Here is an 18,268-nt window from a genome sequence, read left to right as displayed (position 1 = left end):
GTCAGAGGAACAAGGCTTCACATCCTGCCTTTGATGTTTATTATCTAGACGACCTTAGGCAATTCCCTTTTCTTTTGGCCCGAGTTTCCTCATTTGTAAAATGGAGGTATTGGATGAGATAATCTATAAGGTATCTTCTAACCCAAAAGGAAAAGAGAAAGCATTTTTTATATGCCAGGCACAGTGATAAACTCTGGGGATACAAATCTAAAAACCAAGGTAGTCTCCATGCTCAAAGAGCTCAAATTCTAATAGGGGGAGATACCATACATGGTAAGTGGTGACTGGAGTAGGATGTTCAGTCCAGAAACAAATGCTTGGTGGGTTTGTTTCTTTCATCTACAGTGCCTGGTTCAATTGTAGATGCTTTGTAAATGAGTGTATGAGGGAATGAATATTTTGAAATGCCTGAAGGCACGTAACGGATTAGTTGCTGAGCTAGAACTAGAATCCGGGTTTCTTTAGTTACCTGCTGGTAAAAAATAAGAAGACCAGTCCTGCTGGGGAGGTACTATTCTCACCCTAAATTCAACACCATCATCCTTCCCATTCCCAATCAGAATCCCTAGGTTAAAATCTCTTCGTAAAGGTGTTAGAGGCACTTGAAATTCCTGCTTGATACCAAGTCAAATTCCCAACAGCCCTTCTAAGGCTGTTGCACTGGCCTGAGGGTCAATCATGTCCCTGAGAGCAGAAAAAAATAGATTCAAGGCTCACAGCCCCTTTCCTAAAACTGACAATTGACCAAGGAAGAGAGGAGAAAGAGAAAGATATGATCCTTGCAGCTGCAGGAAGGAATGCAGATAATCGGGCAAGATTGTTTTATTTTATGTGTTCATTTACCTTTCACACCTAGTGTGGGTGCCTGGCACAGATTAGGTGATGAAATTCAGCTGAACTAACTTTGAACCTAAGTGATTCCATCTTGGTTCTAAATCTTTCTAGGACTGCTGCAGTTTTTGGAGAAAATGTAATATGTCACAATGTATGTAAAGGAAAAGTTCATACTTTTTCCCCCTGCAGTTAACTGTTGGTACCATATTTCACTTCTACCCTGTTTGTGTCCCTGTCTCCTTAGGAGCAGGTACCTGTCTGTTGTTTAGTCCAGTCGTGTCCAATTCTGAATGATGCCATTTGAGGTTTTCTTGGCAGAGGTACTGAAGTGGTTTGCCATTTCCTTCTAGCTCATTTTATAAAGGAGGAAACTGAGGAAAACAGTGAAGTGACTTGCTCAGGTTCACACAATTAATAAGTGCCTGAGGCCAGATTTGAATTCAAGAAGATGACTCCTGACTCCACGCCTAGCACTCTACCCACTGCCCTCTCTAGCTGCCCTGTACCCATCTCTACTATATATCAGTTATATCTTTTTTAAAAATGTATTTCTTTATTTTTTGCATGCATTCATAATATGCCTTCTGTTCATCAACAACAAATGAAAAATGAAACTCTGATCAACATTCTCTATCCTGGAAAACAAATTCCCATGTTGATCATACCTGAACATGTACATCTTTCTCTCTGCATTTTAAGTCCAGGAGGTCAGTTTCATCTCTGGTTTTCTAGTCTCAGGGTCATTCATTGTATTGATCAGAGTTCTAAAGTCTTTCAAAGTTCTAAAGTCTTTCTTCTACCATCCTCATGTGTAAAATGAAGATGAGAAGAGTCCCCACCTCCCAGGGCTAGTGTGAAAATGAAATGAGGAACCCAGAAAGAAAGCACTTTGTAAACCTGAAAGTGTGATCTGGATGTTTCCTGTGTCCATGGTGATGATGCTGCCGTCACCTAAAATGGTCTCCTGCTTCTGCTCTTTATTTTGCCTGAGTTCATAGAAGTCATTTGCACCTTTTTAAAGCAGCTGTTTCTTAACTGTGAGGCTCAGGTTTTTAGCATTCCTCTAGTTTGTTAGTGTATTCAGATTACAAGAAGCATTTTCTCCGATCTTGGGCCTGTCCTGTACGAGAGATTTGGTGTAAAACTTTTTGATAGCTGTATTTCAAAATTGTTGATTTCTTTTGTAATTCTATGGCTTTGTCGTATGCATTTAAAAATATAATTTGGAGAAGAGGTCTATAGTCTTCCCTTTGGCTGCCAAAAAGGGTCCAGGAGGCAAAAAAAAAAAAAAAAAAAAAAGGTGAGGCCCTGGAAGAAGAAAAGCCCAATAGTAAAATCTTAATGGTACTTCCCTCCTAAGGTTGTTGGGATGATCACATGAGATGCCTGGAATATAGTAGGTGCTATCTACCTATTTTTTCTTGTTATTTACACTATGCTCAGATGCACTGATCTGTGTGCATGTTCTGTGCTTTCCAAGATAAAAGGCTATTGGCTAGTGACTGCATCTAGGAATTTTTCTTTTAAGTATTAAGTGCTTAATAAATGTTTGCTTTCTTGCTTGCTTAAAGCTAGTTCATCAATATGAAACTAGCAAAACACTCCGGGAGGAAAGGGGTGCAGAGGTCCTGGCTTGGTGGGCTGTCCATCGGTGGTGGAGGCTTTGGAGGTGAGGGAGGGAGGGAGGGATATGGAGTGGAGAGACAAGGGCAGTTATTCCTGGCCTGAGGCCCAGATGGGCAAAGTGTAAGAACAGCTCTGTGTACCAGAGGGAAATAGGGGTACAGAGGCGATGTGTGAGACAGAGTGTAAGCTGGAGAAGAAAGCAAATAGGGCAGGCCAGGGCAAAGGGACCCTGATGTTTGAAGACTGAGGACCTAGGACATTCCAGGCTGTGAGCCCCAGGGACGTTACCTAACTTTCCAAGGGGCACAAAGTTAGGGAGAGCTTTGGATGTTTAAGCCTTCCGTCTCGGCCAGGACAGTCTGTGCAGGCACCTGCCCAATTCCCCCTTCTATAAAGGAACAAAAGTCAGCCTTCCGTATGATAGCTCTTTCCCCTTCTATTTTATCTCTTCCTTTTCTCCTGTTTTCCCTCTCTTCCTCTCCTCCTCACCCCTGGCCTTTCCATGCTTTTCACTTGCCTAACTCTCTTTCCCTTGGTCTCCTTTGTCCCCCCACCTACCCACCGGGTTCCTCCTTACTAATGTTTGGGGTATTTCCTCTCTTCCAATTATCCTTTATCCCCTCTTCCCTCTCCTTTCCTCATCCTCTCTTTCTTTTTCCTCTTCTCTTTCCCCTTGCTTCTCTCCCTTTCCTCCCTCTCTTCTCCCATTCTCCTCTTCCCCTTCTCACTCTCTGCTTCCTTTCCCTTCCTCATTTCTTTCCCCCTCCTCATCATTTCTTCCTCCTTCATTTCCTTTTCCTCTTTTACCTTGCTTCCCTCTCTTTTCCCCTCTCCTCTTCCCTTGTTCCTTCTCTTTTTCCCATCTCCCTTTCTGCCTCTGTCATTTCCTCTTCCTCTTTTCCTCTTCTTTTCTCTCCTTTTCCCACTTCTTTCTCCTCCCGCGTCTCTCCTCCTCCCTCTCCCTCTTACCCCTTTCTCCCCCCAACCCTTTTTTCTTCAGGTTCAGTGGCACAAACACAGTTAAAAATGACTTTTTATGATTCAGCTGTTGGGAGTGGGACACAGTTGGCTTCAGAACAAATCTTCCCTCCTGCTTGTTGTCCCAAGGCTCCAATCTGAGTAAGTGCTCCAGCTCCAGTAATATCTGCTGCTACCCCATTGTTACACAACATGATTGCCAGAGAACCAAACATTTATTTTTGCAAAACCTTGCACTGCTATCCATTTGCTTCCAGTTATCTGGAGAGAACTGGTTTAGCCATTGTGAAAGAGACTTTGCTTTATGGGTACAGGCCAAGCGTTTGAAGGGTGCCGGAGGCATCTGATGTCTCCCTCTGGGGAGATTTCTTTTTGCCCCATCCGATACTCATAGGATCCTAAATTTGGGGATGGATAGGGCCCTAGATATTGTTGACTCTAACTCCCTGCCCTTTTGAAAATGATGAAACTGGGGCCCATGGAAGTTAAATGACTTGCAGAGGGTCACACAGCTAGTGTGCTGGGATTAGAAGTCAGGGCCTCTGACTGGAAAGCCCACACTCTTTCTTCCCAACCTCATTGTGCTTCAGTTTCCAAAATCAGGATAATACTAAGTAATATGAAATAATGGGAAGATGTCTGGACTCTTATCAGTGGAGGAGCCTGGTCATGAAGTGCATAGAATAGGGTTAGAAAGGCCCTTACTAGCTATGTGACCCTGGGCACGTCTCCTAATGTGTTTCAGCCTGTGTCCTCATCTATAAAATGGGGGTGATAACAGCATCGACCTCCCAATGCTGTTGTGAGGATCAAGTGAGATATCATATGTAAAGCACCTTAAACATCTTGAAGTACTATGTAAGTGTTATTGTCAGTAAGAATACTAATAAGAGAGGGGGAGTGACTCAAGTTCAGTCCCTCTCTGACGTTTACTGGCTATCTAGAGGGCAGAAGATATGTTCATTCTGTCTTTTGTCCCTGGATCCTGGCATAGAGCCTTGCACATAGCAGGTTCTTAAAAAACTGAAGTCAACCTGAACCCAAGATTGGGTTTTCTCATCTGTAATACATATAGGAGAGGGACTGGACCTTGGGTATCTTGGTATAGGAAACTCCCAATTGAGAAAACACGCTCTCCCGGTGCAAGTCAGCACCTTCTTTTAGGGAGAGCTGCTCAGAGCAAAGAGAGGTTAAGTGACTTGCCCAGAGTCACAATGAGGTGGGCAGCACACCAAGTCTTCCTGGTTCTGGGACCAGCTCTCTATCCTCCAAGACATGATGTCATCCTGTCCTAGGCTAGGCTTAATGATACCTGTGATGCTTACCTAACAGAGTGGGGGAAAGCCAGACTATGTACATAAAGTACTGTGCAGGGCACACCCAGTTAAATTATTTTTAACAACAAATTGCAACATTGTAAAGACAAACTATGAAAGACTTTGGACCTCTGATCAGTGCAATGACTGATCATGGTTTTGGAAGTCCCCTGACCAGCAATGCCTCCAGCCTGAAGGGTGATGGACTAAAGATTCAGAAGAAGAAACACATTTTGTAAATGTGGCCAGTGTGGGAATTTGGGTTACCAGGGTTTGGTTTGGTTTTTCTTTTTTTTTTTTCCCCAGGGGGAGTGGGAAAGTGAAAAAGAAAATTTTCATTGAAAATTTAAATTAAATTGAAACATAGACAGTGTTCCATAAACCTTAAAGCATTTTGTTTGTTACCCAGGGCTATAGTAAGAATTATCTTTTGTCTAACTTTAAGTACCATGTTAAGTGATTTGTTAAGCCAGGGAGAGTGGGAGAATGATGGGAAGGAAGAGGGAAGAGGCATAGATTTCTGTGAATTACTTCAGTTCTTTAAGTGAATACTTAAATTATTCCCGTGAATTCTTTAAAGGGGTAAGTGCAGTGGCAAATGACTTGTGGGGTGGGGATTCGGATGGGGTACATTTTAAAGTCAGTATGCAGGATTATAATCAGACTCCTTCAAAATCCCTTCATTGCCCAGAAAGTAAAACATGGCATCTTTTAAGAGCTACAACTGAAAAAGAGTGTGGGTCTCTTTAAAAAGGAGGGCAGTGACTGAGGTGAGGAGAGTTCTGAAGAATCCAAATGAGTGCCAATGGGTTTTTGTTGTTTTAAAAACAGTACCCGGTTGAACTATCGATCTAGGCAGTGTTGGCAATGGAGAGTTTCTCAGATTAAAGGGAACAAAAACTGGTAAAAAATTCAGTTGGCAGGAAGACTGGACAACAGATAATCAAAAATAATCTTGAAAAAGATTTCCCACGTGTGATAGCATGTGAATGGGAACAGGGTGATCTCATAACTGTTCCTTCTTCCTCACTTGTCATGGGGACAAGAGAAGACCCAAGTGGGTCATGAGCCACAACAGGGCCTCTCTCTGTGACCAGGGATGCCAGAAAGAGACTGGTTGGGGGATGTGATGTGGAAGAGATGGAGGATTCTCCTTTGTGTGCTAGGATGCTCACACTGAAAGGCCCCAGGGGACAGGGGAAGACCAAGAAACGCTTTAAGCTCACTCCTGAGCATCCCCTAGGAGCTAATATCTCTTCCTTTGAATGGTTGTTTGTTTCTATTTTTTTCTGGGCACATAGAGTTGGGTTCCATAAGCCAGAATACTATCTACATGTCAACAGGTCTGAATAAAAGATAAGGAATTATTTGGGCTGGAAAAGACCAAAGCAGACCTTGTCCTTTGCCTCCTCCTCCTACTGATCCCTTTAATCAATTGATCTGTTGGTACTTTATATTTTTGGACCAGATTTATGATTTTTTTGGTGGAACAAATTCATCATGAGAAATCCCCCTCAACTGAGGCAGACCAGCCCTGGCTCTTGCCAGATGCGGAGACATGAAATGATTTGCTCAGGGTCATCTGGACAACATGTCATTATTGAACCTAGGGTCTTCCTGACACTGAGACCAGCTCTTAGACCTCTACAAATAACTGCTTCTTAATATCTTCATTTCCCGAGCTCTTTTCCCCTCATAATGTCCTAGAAACAGTGCTGATCTCAGGGTCCTGGTGTGAGGTCTATCACTGTGAGGTCTTATATAAAATACTCTCACTGTGTCTCAGTTTCCTACTCTGTCAAATGTGACTGTTGGACTATATAAGCTCTAAATTCTCTTCTGGCTCCGCCATTCTATTTTCCCCCTGTCTTTATACCATCCCTGTGTGGCAGGGGAAGAGGCAGAGACTCTTCTCCCTGGTTTACAGATGGGGAAACTAAGGCATAGGGAAGTTGTGGGGAAAGGTAGTAAATTTATATTTAATGGAGGAAATGTAAATGTTGGAACAAAAGCTCCTTGAGGGCAGGAACCATGTAACTTCTATCTTAGTACGTCCCAACACCAGTATAGTTCCTGGCACATAGTAGACATTTAATACAAAATGACTGATTAACTGGGTGACCTTGACTGGACCACCACAAGTCAGGAATGGCACTGGGGCTGAGACAAGCCTTCACTAGAGAATCTCACCAATTTTCTCAGTTTCCTCACCTGAAAAAAAGGGAGTGGGTCAAGAGATCCTTTCCAGATATAGATCTATAATTGGGTTGACTCTTGTCCCTTTCCTAGAGCTCCAGGAAAAGACAAATGTCACCTAGTCAACCAAGATGGAGCCAATAACCCTGGCACTCTCCCAGAACAAAAGCCTCTTTCTACCTCAAGGCCATTCTGCCACTGTCTTTATCTTTCCCTGGCCTATCTATAGTTTCGTTAAAAAAAAACCAAACAAACAGCCATTTTCCTCCCCCTTGCTCTGTAAAGTCCTATTCCTTGCTCCTTTACAGGCAAGGCAGCACTTCCCTGTCCTTCACCCTTTACTTTGGAATCTCAGATTGCTTGGCTAGCAAGAGGAAGACCTCAAAATTGACAGTCATCATCCAGGGGAATATTCCAGCTTCCTCTTCAGGCTGGGATAGTGGGAAAAGTCTGGGATGGAGCAGTGGAAGCTTCTGACTCTGGGTTCTGCCACTTACTAACTATTGACCTTGGGGCAACTGCTTCCTCAATATGGGCCTTTGACCTCCTTCCTAGCCTTTCATTTTAGCTAGCATCACCAGTGGCAGTTGCTGATCAGGCCTGAGACTCCATTCTTGCTCGGGTACAAGTCAAACTAAATAGCATCTGAGCTCCAGGTTCTAAGACCTTGGATATCTGAAGGGGCTGCTCTCTCTCTTGAACTTTCTACCTCCTATTCAGCTTCTCAAGGTCCTATTGCTAGCTCTATCACTGTGTCATCTTACATAAAACACTCTCACCTCTTTCCTTCCCTTCCTCCCAGGCCCTTTCCCTTTCTTTGCCTGTGGCCATTGACTTCTACCCAAATAGGCTTTACAATGGGGAAATTCGTAATGCAAAGACATAGTAAGGATCTCATGCCTAGTACTTGGAAAAGCCTGAAATAGCTCCTGGTTTTCACTTCTATGGCCTGGGAACCAATGTTTCATGATCATCCATAGGTCCAAGATTGTAGCTCCATGAGGGCATCATAATCTCTGTATCTCCCCTTTTGCAGGTAAGACTTGAATAGTTGTTGAGGTTTCAGGCAAACAGCCAGGGCTGCTCTGAGGGTGTGTTTGCCATGGCTGTGGCCAACGACTGAATTGGGGTTGGAATGAAGGGGGAAGTCAGTACTGGGCCCAGATCTTAACAAAAATGTGTGGATTATAGATTTAGAGCAAGAAGAGACCTCAGACTGTCTAATCCTAGCCTCTCATTTTACAAATGAAAAAACTAAGACCTAGGGAGGTTAGATAACTTGTCACATGTTGCCTAGCTGGTAAATATCTGGGGCAGGATTGAGCACAGGTCCTCTGAAACCTAAGCCAGTAGTTGTGGTAGTTTCACACTACCACAAGATCTCTTGCCTTGAAGAAGGGTACTTTTTCTTTTTCTCAGGAGAAGAAATCTTTATTTTCACCAACTTCTCATGGAAATTTTGCATTTCTCCAGATTGTCAAAGAAAGTGATTTCAGATAACCCCAGACTCCTAGGGTGAAGAAGTCAGTGCCAGAAAGAGTTTGGCAGAGGACCAGAAGATGGATCTCTAGAATCCAGAATTAACAGAGGCTCAGGAATCCAGAGGCTTAGACCCAGAAACAACTGTCTGGAAATGGGGCAGTAGGAAGATAGTGGCGCCTGTAGCTACATACCTTTTTCCCATTTTTCATGCATGGAGAAGCAGTCTTCAGGCACCCGGGAGAGCAAAGAAGTATTACCAGTTCTTAAGCAGTCTTCTCCATGATCTGATGCGCTATCATTACTTGGATCACTTGGATCCTTGCCTTGGAGAGTACGCGTGTGTGTGTGTGTGTGTGTGTGTGTGTGTGTGTGTGTGTGTATGTGTGTGTGTGTGTGTGTGTGTGTGTGTGTGTGTGTGTGTGTGTGTGTGTAATGAGAGCTGGGAAAGGAAGTACCTTTGATCCAATCAACAAATTTTTATTAAGCATTCACTACATGCCAGGCACTAAGTGGCCTAAGGGTTCTAAGTGGCTCCAATACTGGTTGGAGGAGTCAAGTTTAAATCTTAGCTTGGCTACTAACTTGATGTGTGATCTTAGGCAAATCACTGTCCTTCCCTGGGCATCTGTTTCCTCATCTGTCAAATGAGGAGGGTTGACCCAATGGATAAATTTCAAGGAGTCCATGAATGTGGGTGGGGAAAAAAACCTCAATTACATTTTTATTTTGTACTGTCCTTTAACTGACATCTAGCGTTTCCTTCAATTATGCATTAAAAAATAACAAATACCACCATAATGATGCTAAGAAGGGTTTGCGGTCGCAGGAACCAGAAGTTTCTAGCCCCTGGCTCCTCCCCATCCCCCTCCCCATCCCCCCTACCCACCAGCAGCATTGGACACAATGGGAAGGGACACAAACCCCTTCAGCAGGGTAGAGCAAAGTGTGTGAAGAGGGGACTGACTGAGCGACTTACTCACCTTGGGCCTTCTTGATGTAGTGGTTCAGGAGGACTTTTTCTGGGGCTCAAAGGGAGCTGTACTTGACCTAGGGGTGTCCAAAAAGCTGAAGCAGTCTTCTCAGGAGGCAGCACTCAGATGGACCTGCTAGACAAAGACCATGACCCTTCTTAGGTGGCAGGGTGGGACCAAAGAGAGTGGAGCAGCTGACAGGAGTAGCTCGGTTGAGTTTTCCTGTCTTTTCCAATCTCTGACCGGCCCACTGCCTTTTTATGGGAGGAGAAGGGGAGGGACTAGCAGAGATTACACTCTCCAGGCCAGCCCCTTCCCCTCCCCCTTCCTCTCCCAGGAGCCAGCTGTTTCCCTGGAGCCACCGGCTTGGTCCTTTGTGTTCCTGAATTGACGCACAAGCACCACAACAACCCCTGAATTTCAGGGACATAGACAACCCAGGGATGGCCAATCAGCTTTCCGCTTTCTCCTCCTCCCTTCCCTCTGACCCCACGGAAAACCGTTGGAATTGGGATGGCAAGAATTGGGAAGTTTTCCCCTGAATCAAGGGGGAAGGCAGCTAGGAGGTTCTCTCCCAGAGAACTCTGGGCTGAACACCTCAGGGGTGGCAGAAGGGGACCTGCAAAAGTCCTCTAAGGACCAAGGCATGGCCTCCAGTCCCTGGACACAGTGGGGAAAGCAATAGGTACTTGGGAGAATCCTTGTTGCCTCTTACTCCGTGGGTGACCATGGATGAATCAATTCAGTCCTCTTCACCTCATGGAACCTGGAGCTGGAAAGGCCCTGAGAGGCTAGTCCACTCCCAGTTTTTTACGGGACAGGAAATTGAGGCCCAGAGAGAGACTTTAGAGGCTGTCTCATTTTACAAATCAGAAAACGGAGGCTCATAAAGGCTGTCAAAATCTAGTCCAAACTGTAGCTGAGCAGGAATTTCCTCCACAAAATCTGAGGAGTCATCCAGGATCTGCTTAAAACCTGCCAGGGAAGGAGAGTCCACTACTGAGAAAGGTAGCTCTAACTGGGAGCAAGTGACTTATCCACAGTGATTAGCCCGAGGTTATATTAGTAGGAAATGTCAGAGGCAGCATTAGAACCCAGGACCTCTAAGTCCCAATCCAGAGTTCTTTCCACTGCATCAGGGTGCCTCTCCGGTACCCCCATTGCCAGCAATATATTCCTTTCCATGACCTAAGTCAAGGAAACCAGGACCTAATAACACTGTCAAATTAGGTGAGTTTGGGATACCTCACCCCCTCCTGACTCCCTTCTCCCCCTGCCTCCCTTTATGTCATGTGCTCTCACAGTTGGTCTTCTCTCTCCAAGTTGGACCATTCTCTACAATTTTCTTCTTCCTTTTCTCCCATCAAAACCCCCCATTCCAGTAGGACCAAATAATTAGGCAATATAACTAGGTTAGGATAGTTGTGACCAACTGGGGTTAACAGCAGGGAACTGTGGATGGGAGCTTTCACTTGATGACCCACCTTACCTTGCCCCAGGGGCCCTTACTGCTGTCAGGGAAGAGTCCAACTTTTATCTTCCCTGAGGGTCAGGAAGGGAGACAATTTTATTCTTAAGTATTCCTCCAAATCCCTTCTGGCATCTGGTTGTGGTGATAGCATCTAAGTCCCGAGGGAAGAGAGGGGATGCTGCCTCCTTGTAGCAAAGAAAGTGTTGACCTCAGAATTACAAAAACCTGGATTCTAATCCCATCTCCAACCTTTGCTATGTGTGTAACCTTCACTGTAAAGTGGGAGTAATAACAGCGGCACTGAACTCATGGGACAGGGATGAGGATTAGATGAGATTGCACGTAAAATGAATTGTAAGCATTAAAGTGTGGTATAAACGTCAAAGCTGTCAACAAATTTTCCAAGTAGGGACTGGCCTCTGGATTCCTCAAACTGGGAACTTCCCTCCTCAACTAAGGCAGGTCAGCCCCTTCTCTGCTACGTATAGAGAGCACTGGATCTTTAAGCAGCTCACCAATGCCAATGCCAGAGGAGGAAATGGAAACCCAGATCAGACCCATGTCAATGTCAGCTCTTTGTAAGAGTCTCGTAATTCAGTGGAATACAAACACTGAGTAAGTGTACCATGTGCTGGTCAGCGTGCCCGTTTAAACTGGGGACGGAAAGATCAAGAAATAAACAATATCTGTCCTCAGGGAGTTTCCATCCTAATATTTACTAGCTCCAGTTGAGGTCCATAATCACACAAAAGAGTTCAGCTTGACAATCAACACAGGAAAAGCCAAGTGAGTGAAGAAAGTCTATCATCCAGGCCATGATATGTCCTTCGCTGGATGACCCAAAGAGTTGGTCCTTCAGTTAGTTTATTTTGGACAGATGCTGAAAATAGACTACTCTGTTGGACTCAGAATTGAACAGGAGGAAAGAGGTGGGCTTGGCTTACTTTGGGAAAATTGTGCAGCATTTTTAATAACTCCAAATTCTCTCAGAAACAAAGACCTATCTTTCTGACATCAATATTTTTCCACTGACGCTATAATCCATGAAGAAATAAAGTCACCCAAAGGGCAATAGACACTATGGGGAATAGACCATGGAATATTGCCAGCAAATATTTGTAAAACCATAAGAGGAAGTTGACCAAGTGGGTAATGTGTGATGACTAATGGGTCACCATCATGCTCTGTGGGGACCCAAACAGTGTTAAGAGCGCTGGCTGACCCTCAACATGTTGAGTGGATCCCTAGGAATGGTTTATGGGAGAATACAGACAAGAGTTTTTGAGGATGAAATGGTTGTGATGGTTGTGGCCTCCCTAGTTGGAGAGAAGACCCACATCAATGAGGTCACAGACACAGAGAAGATTGAAGGAATGATTGCACTGGCCTGTCTGGTTTTGGAGATGAGGAAGTCCTAAACTGGGGCTCCAGAGCTGTCCTGAGACACAGAACAGTCTGGCCCTAGCATCAAGCCCATGACTGAAAAATGTCTAGTACAGAGTTAAACCAGGATGAGAAGAACTTCCAACAAGGGCCCAAAGAAATGGTTTCTGATGAATTCATGTCCAATCAGAATGAAACTAGAGGTGTGAATTGGGTGGTGGGGGGAGGAAAAGGAAGAACAGGGCAGGGCAAAAGAACAGAAACGAGGACAGAGAGTGGGAGTATTTGCCAGAGCAGGTTTTCTGCCTCCAGTTGGTCCCTTCCTCTCTGAGCCCCTGTTCCCTCTTCCAAAAAAATGGGAAGGTTAGACTAGATGACCTCCTGGTATCTCTAGCATTTGCAGAATAGTATTCAGCAGATACTCCAGGGTTTCTGCTTTATAGAATAGAAAAAAGGAAGTCTGGTACAATGGGAAAACCATTGGATTGAGAGTCAGAGGGCCTGGGTTCAGACTCTACCTCTGACACTTCTGTGACAAGTCACTTACCCATAGCGTGACTCAGTTTCTCCATTTGTAAAATGAGGATCATAACTGCATTTATCTCCAGGGTTGTTGTGAGGATGAAAAGGACATAATAATTATTAAGTGCTTAGCACAGGGCCTGCCACATAGTAAGTGCTATACCCATATTAACTATTATTAATGTTTGTTGACTTGAATCAATGTAAACTTCTTTAAGGTAGTACTCATATGTTATTTTGTCCTTGTATTTCTATGAGATGACAGCATATATTTAGATAGCCACCCTGTAGAGCTGGCCCAACAGTGGACATGCACACGTATGTGTGTATATCTCTATGTGTTTGTGTAAATAAAAATATGTATATGTGTATATGCATGTATGTTTATGTGTATATATACATAATATTGTGTTATATGTACATATACACACATTGTGCATATACAGAAGGCATATATATACACTGTATATGTATATACGATATATATCTTGACATATACTAATATATATATTGATGGCATATATAGCATATACTTACATATACCTATATAGTGTATACATATCTATATCTATATCCATGCACATACTGTTTTATGTGTAAACATGTATATAACATCCAGATATATGTAGATAGTGCAGCAGATAGAGTGCTGGGCCTGAAATCAGAAACATTTGTCTTCCTGAGTCCAAGTTTGGCCCCAGACACTTCCTAGCTATGTGACCTTGGGCCAGTCACTTGCCTCAATTTTCTCATCTGTAAAGTGGGCTGGAGAAGGAAATGGCAAGCACTCCAATATCTTTGCCAAGAGAACCCAAAAGTGGGTTCATAAAGTTTCAGACATGACTGAAAAATGACTGAGCAACAATAAAACATGTTACATATGTGTGTATGTAGATGCATAAATACACACTATACATACATGTATGTGCAGCATATATCTCAACATATACTGATACATATTGATATCACATGTGTGCTAACATCACATAAAGCATACATACATACATGTATAGCATGTTATACATAACACATTATATATCATATTGGGTTTTATATACATATTCACAGTGTGTTTATGTGTGTGTAAATGGAAAATATACACCTTAACTTATACTAACATATTAATAGCATAGATTGATGTCATGCATGTGGTACACATACACACGTTATATAAGTATGTTATGTATGTATAGCTATACATGTACTATGTATATACATATTATATATGCAGTATATACTGATATATATTGATGGCATACGTGTGATTTATATCTGTCATTTTTATATAAAAATTAAATGAGAGGAAAGCAGACTGGATTGCCTCCAGGAAATTACAAAATTCCGTTAAAAAAACTTCTCCTCCCAGAAGAAAAGACTTATTTTTTTAAAACTGTTTTTTATTATTTTGTTTTTTATTGCACCTATATTTTCCTCTAGAACCCTCCCCAGATTACCAGCCTTTGTAATAATAAATAAAAACAGTAAGGAAAAAATGTTCAGCAACACTAGCCAATATAGTGAGTCTAATATTACATATACTGTTCCACATCCATGGCCTCCTACCTCCATTTACATTCTTTGAGAAACCTACCTTTTTACTGCTGAGATTTGACAGCTACTGTAACCAAGATGTGGAACACAAGCATTTCTGCCCCCAGGAAGAACAGGGAGAAGGATGTTAGAAAGGAAATCCAGGACCGGCAGACAATATGTTGTTATTGTTTGTTCTTCATTCTTGAAGATCTTAACATCAAGATGGTGCCATGACTTCCAAATTCATTGAATTTTAGTGAGGGAGGACTGTGGAAGGTCACCAGCCTCACTTTCTCCTCTGGAATCATCTGGGTCCAGTGGTGCGATATAGATCAGGACAACTAGACGTGGCCCTCAGCAGAAAAGATAGAAAGCAAGGAATGGCAGATGGGCAGCCAGAGGACTTGACTGGTGCTCTCAATATTGGAATATTGGCAGGAATGAGGACAGGCCTCCAGACTTTTGGGTGGAACCCCTGTGCCAAGCTTAGGGGAGGGAATGGGCCAGAATGGATGGGCTTCAATCTGCATCCAATCAAAACTATCACCTTGGAGTATCTGTGTATTGTCCTGACCCAGCACAGGGATGAACGATGTGGGAGGTAACTTGTCAGACCAGGGCCTCACCTACTCAGTTTGGCTGCTAACGCAGACATTCCACATGGGTATCAGCATTCCAGAGGCAGGCTGGAGCATTCCACATTCCACCATCATGCACCTGTCCTTGAAGATTTCCCTTGGCTCTCCCTCTCTCTGTGAAGCTGCCTCCCTTGCTGCTCTTTCTCTGAACTCCTCTGGCTCTGTCCTCCAGTAGATCCCCTTTGATTGCCCTTTGAGTCCATCCACGCTTCATCCTTCAACCCGCCTCCCTCCGGAACCCAGCTTCCCTTTATCTCTTAACAATTACATGTTCTCAAGGCCTCTAGCCTTCTGAACTCCTCCAAAAGCAACCTTCTCTTTTAGTCAGCAGTAGCTCCAGGATTCATGAATGAACAGGCATTTGTTAAACCCCTGCTCCATGCCAGACACTGGGCTACATTTGGAGGATATGAAATTCCAAAATGAAGCCAGAAGATCATAGATTGGAAGTGGTCTTATAATCATTTAGTCACACTTCCCCTTATTTTACAGAGGAGAAAACTGAGGATTGGGGAGGTGAGGTGACTTGCCCAGGGTGATATAAAAAACAAATGTACAATTAAGAAGAATAAAGTTGCAGTTAGACTTCAAACTCAAGCCAGGGAACAGATTTAAAGCAGGAAGAAGTCTCAGAACCAGCCTCTAACCTGTGGATGGTCAGAGCCAAACACAACAGGCTAGAGACAGGAGATTCAGGAATCAAACAGAAGTTTAATTTCAAAGTGAGGGAAATTACTTGCAAGCAAAGCCACATGTGCTGGTGGCCCACTCCTGGTGGGGACACCTGAGGCTTATACCAACGACTGTGCAGTGAGCTGTAGCCCTGACAATAGGAGGGGTAACAACGAGTTGGATTCAGAGCAGAGCTTCGTGACCAGAACATGGATAGAGCAGGTGTTTGTCTGAGCTCCTGGTGTTGATCAAAGCAATACAATAATATGAAACAATTCTGGGATTTTGCTGTGGCAAAGATCATCCAGAGGGTTGTTATGCCAGGTTTAGGGCACAGCCTGCCTGCTGGGCCAGAGCTCTGGAAAACAGGGGTCTCCTCATATCTTGACAAGCCCAACCCTCTCCTTTCACATACAAAGACACGGAAGCTCAGAGATGAAAATTGGTCCCAGGCAACACAGGTAGCAAATCACAGAGCAGGATTTGAACCCTGAAATGTTTGTGTGTGACGATGATGATGATTAAACTCAAAATTAAAAAGGACAATTTAAAATAAAGAAATGTCCTAGCTTACTGAAATTAAGATTCCTTCTGATATGGGAGTGTGAATTGGTGAAAAACAGACTGTCTGAGATCAATAAATTGGGGGATAAGCCTTAGAGGAGTTTGTCAGAATGATGTCATAGAACCAAAGAGGTAGATCACTTTCTCCAATTCACTCATTGTTACAGATGGGAAAACTGAGGCCCAGAGATGTTAAACGATGTCCCCAAGCATCAGAGGTAAAACTCGAACTCAGGATCTCTGACTCTGGAGTCAGGGATCTTTCTACTCTACCACGCAACACTTTCCTCAAGGACAGCCATAGCTTGCCTCCCCCTGCCCCAATTTTTACAACTCTCTCCTTCCTTAAATATCTTATATTTGAGGTAAATTTGAATATATAAATATATAAGGTACATAAACACCATGTTATATGCATATATACATATATATATGAAGTATAATGTACACAGCTCAGTGTATATGTACATATGAGTGAATATATATTTATATTCATATAGACACTGTATCTATATGTATATACACTGAGTATATGTGTACATATAGATACTATCTATATCTTCATTCATATAGACACTGTACCTTTGGGTGGTATACATACACCCATAAACACTGTATCTATCTATCTGTCTATCTATCTATCTATATGCATGTATATAAAACACTGTATCTGTATGCATATACACAGAGTCACTGTATCTATATGTATATACACTGAGTCTGTGTATACACATACACACTGTGTCTACATACACATAGACACTGTATCTATATGTATATACACTAAGTATGTTGTATACATGCATATGGGCATTGTATATGTAGATACACTGAATATATGCATACATATAGACACTATATATACATATACATACATACATACATCTATATCTATATATAGATATATATACATGTACACAGTATATTGAGATCTGCTCTGCTCCTGGCATTTCTCCTGGAGTTGTCGGGCAGCAAGCATCATATCAACTGTTCCTTGGCCCTTTCTGAAGACACACTGGCTCTTGGGTATATGACCATCTTCCAGGTGAAAGGTTAGCCTATTAAGGAGGACTCTAGCAAGAATTTTGTCAGCAATGACTAAGAGAGAGACCCCCCTGTGATAGTTGCAGGACAATCTATTACCTGTACCTTTCTAGAGATGGAAAAGGGAGGCATCCTTGAACTCCTAGGGAATAACTTCCTCTTGCCATATAAGCTAGAAAATTTCGGTCAGTTTTTGTATGTTTGTAGATCTGACCAGGGTCTTTGACACTGTTAGTCATGAGGGCTTATGGAAAATTATGTCAAAATTTGGCTGCCTGGAGAAGTTCATCAGTATTGCATGTCAATTTCATGATGGCATGTTTGCCTGGATTTTGGATAGTAGACAATGCTCTCATGTCTTCCCAGTCACTAATGGAGTGAAACAGGGCTATGTGCTTGCTCCCATGCTTTTTAGCATGATGTTTTCAGCCATGTTGTCAAATGCTTTCAATGAGGATGAACATGGCATCAAGGTCAACTACCGTACTGATAGTAAGTTCTTCAATTTGAAAAGTCTACAAGCCAAGACCAAAGTGGAGGGGGGGTTGGTGCACGATTTTCTGTTTGCAGATGATTGTGCTCTCAATGACACCTATGAAGCTGAGATACAACAAAGTATGGATCAATTCTCTACTGCCTGTGCTAATTTTGGCCTAATAATTAGCACCAAGAAAACAGAGGTGCTCCATCAGCCACCACCACACCATCCATATGTGGAACCATCAATTACAACAAATGGAGAAGTTTTGAATGCTGCATTTAAGTTCACATACCTTGGTAGTGTACTTTCCAGGGATGTACACATTGACAATGAGGTTGATTCATGCACTGCCAGAGCTAGCTGAGTGTTTGGGAGACTCTGAAGAAAAGTTTGGGAAAGAAGATGTATTAGACTGACTACCAAACTGAAGGTCTACAGAACTATTATGCTGACTTCACTGTCGTATGCCTGTGAAACATGGACAGTCTATCAGCACCATGCCAGGAAACTGAATCCCTTCCATCTGAACTGTCTTAGGAAAATTCTGAGGATCACCT

The 18,268-nt window shown here is 43.0% G+C and overlaps 1 protein-coding gene across 2 annotated transcripts in view; it reads right to left on the bottom strand.

The window, feature by feature from the left end:
• The window catches only part of POR (cytochrome p450 oxidoreductase), an 83,069-nt gene extending 73,430 nt beyond the window's left edge, over nucleotides 1-9,639 (bottom strand). Inside the window, exon 1 of one of the 2 annotated variants that reach the window (XM_072640244.1) lies at nucleotides 9,413-9,639. The gene's annotated coding sequence lies outside the window, so the exon portion shown is untranslated. The remainder of the gene's footprint in view (nucleotides 1-9,412) is intronic. The other variant, XM_072640246.1, reaches the window with a different exon arrangement.
• Between the last annotated feature and the right edge of the window lie 8,629 nt (nucleotides 9,640-18,268).

Source organism: Notamacropus eugenii, chromosome 2 (assembly GCF_028372415.1).
Source record: "Notamacropus eugenii isolate mMacEug1 chromosome 2, mMacEug1.pri_v2, whole genome shotgun sequence".
Classification (NCBI taxonomy): Eukaryota; Metazoa; Chordata; class Mammalia; order Diprotodontia; family Macropodidae; genus Notamacropus; species Notamacropus eugenii.
Note: the sequence above shows the minus strand (reverse complement) of the source record. Positions and strands in the feature narration are given on the sequence as shown.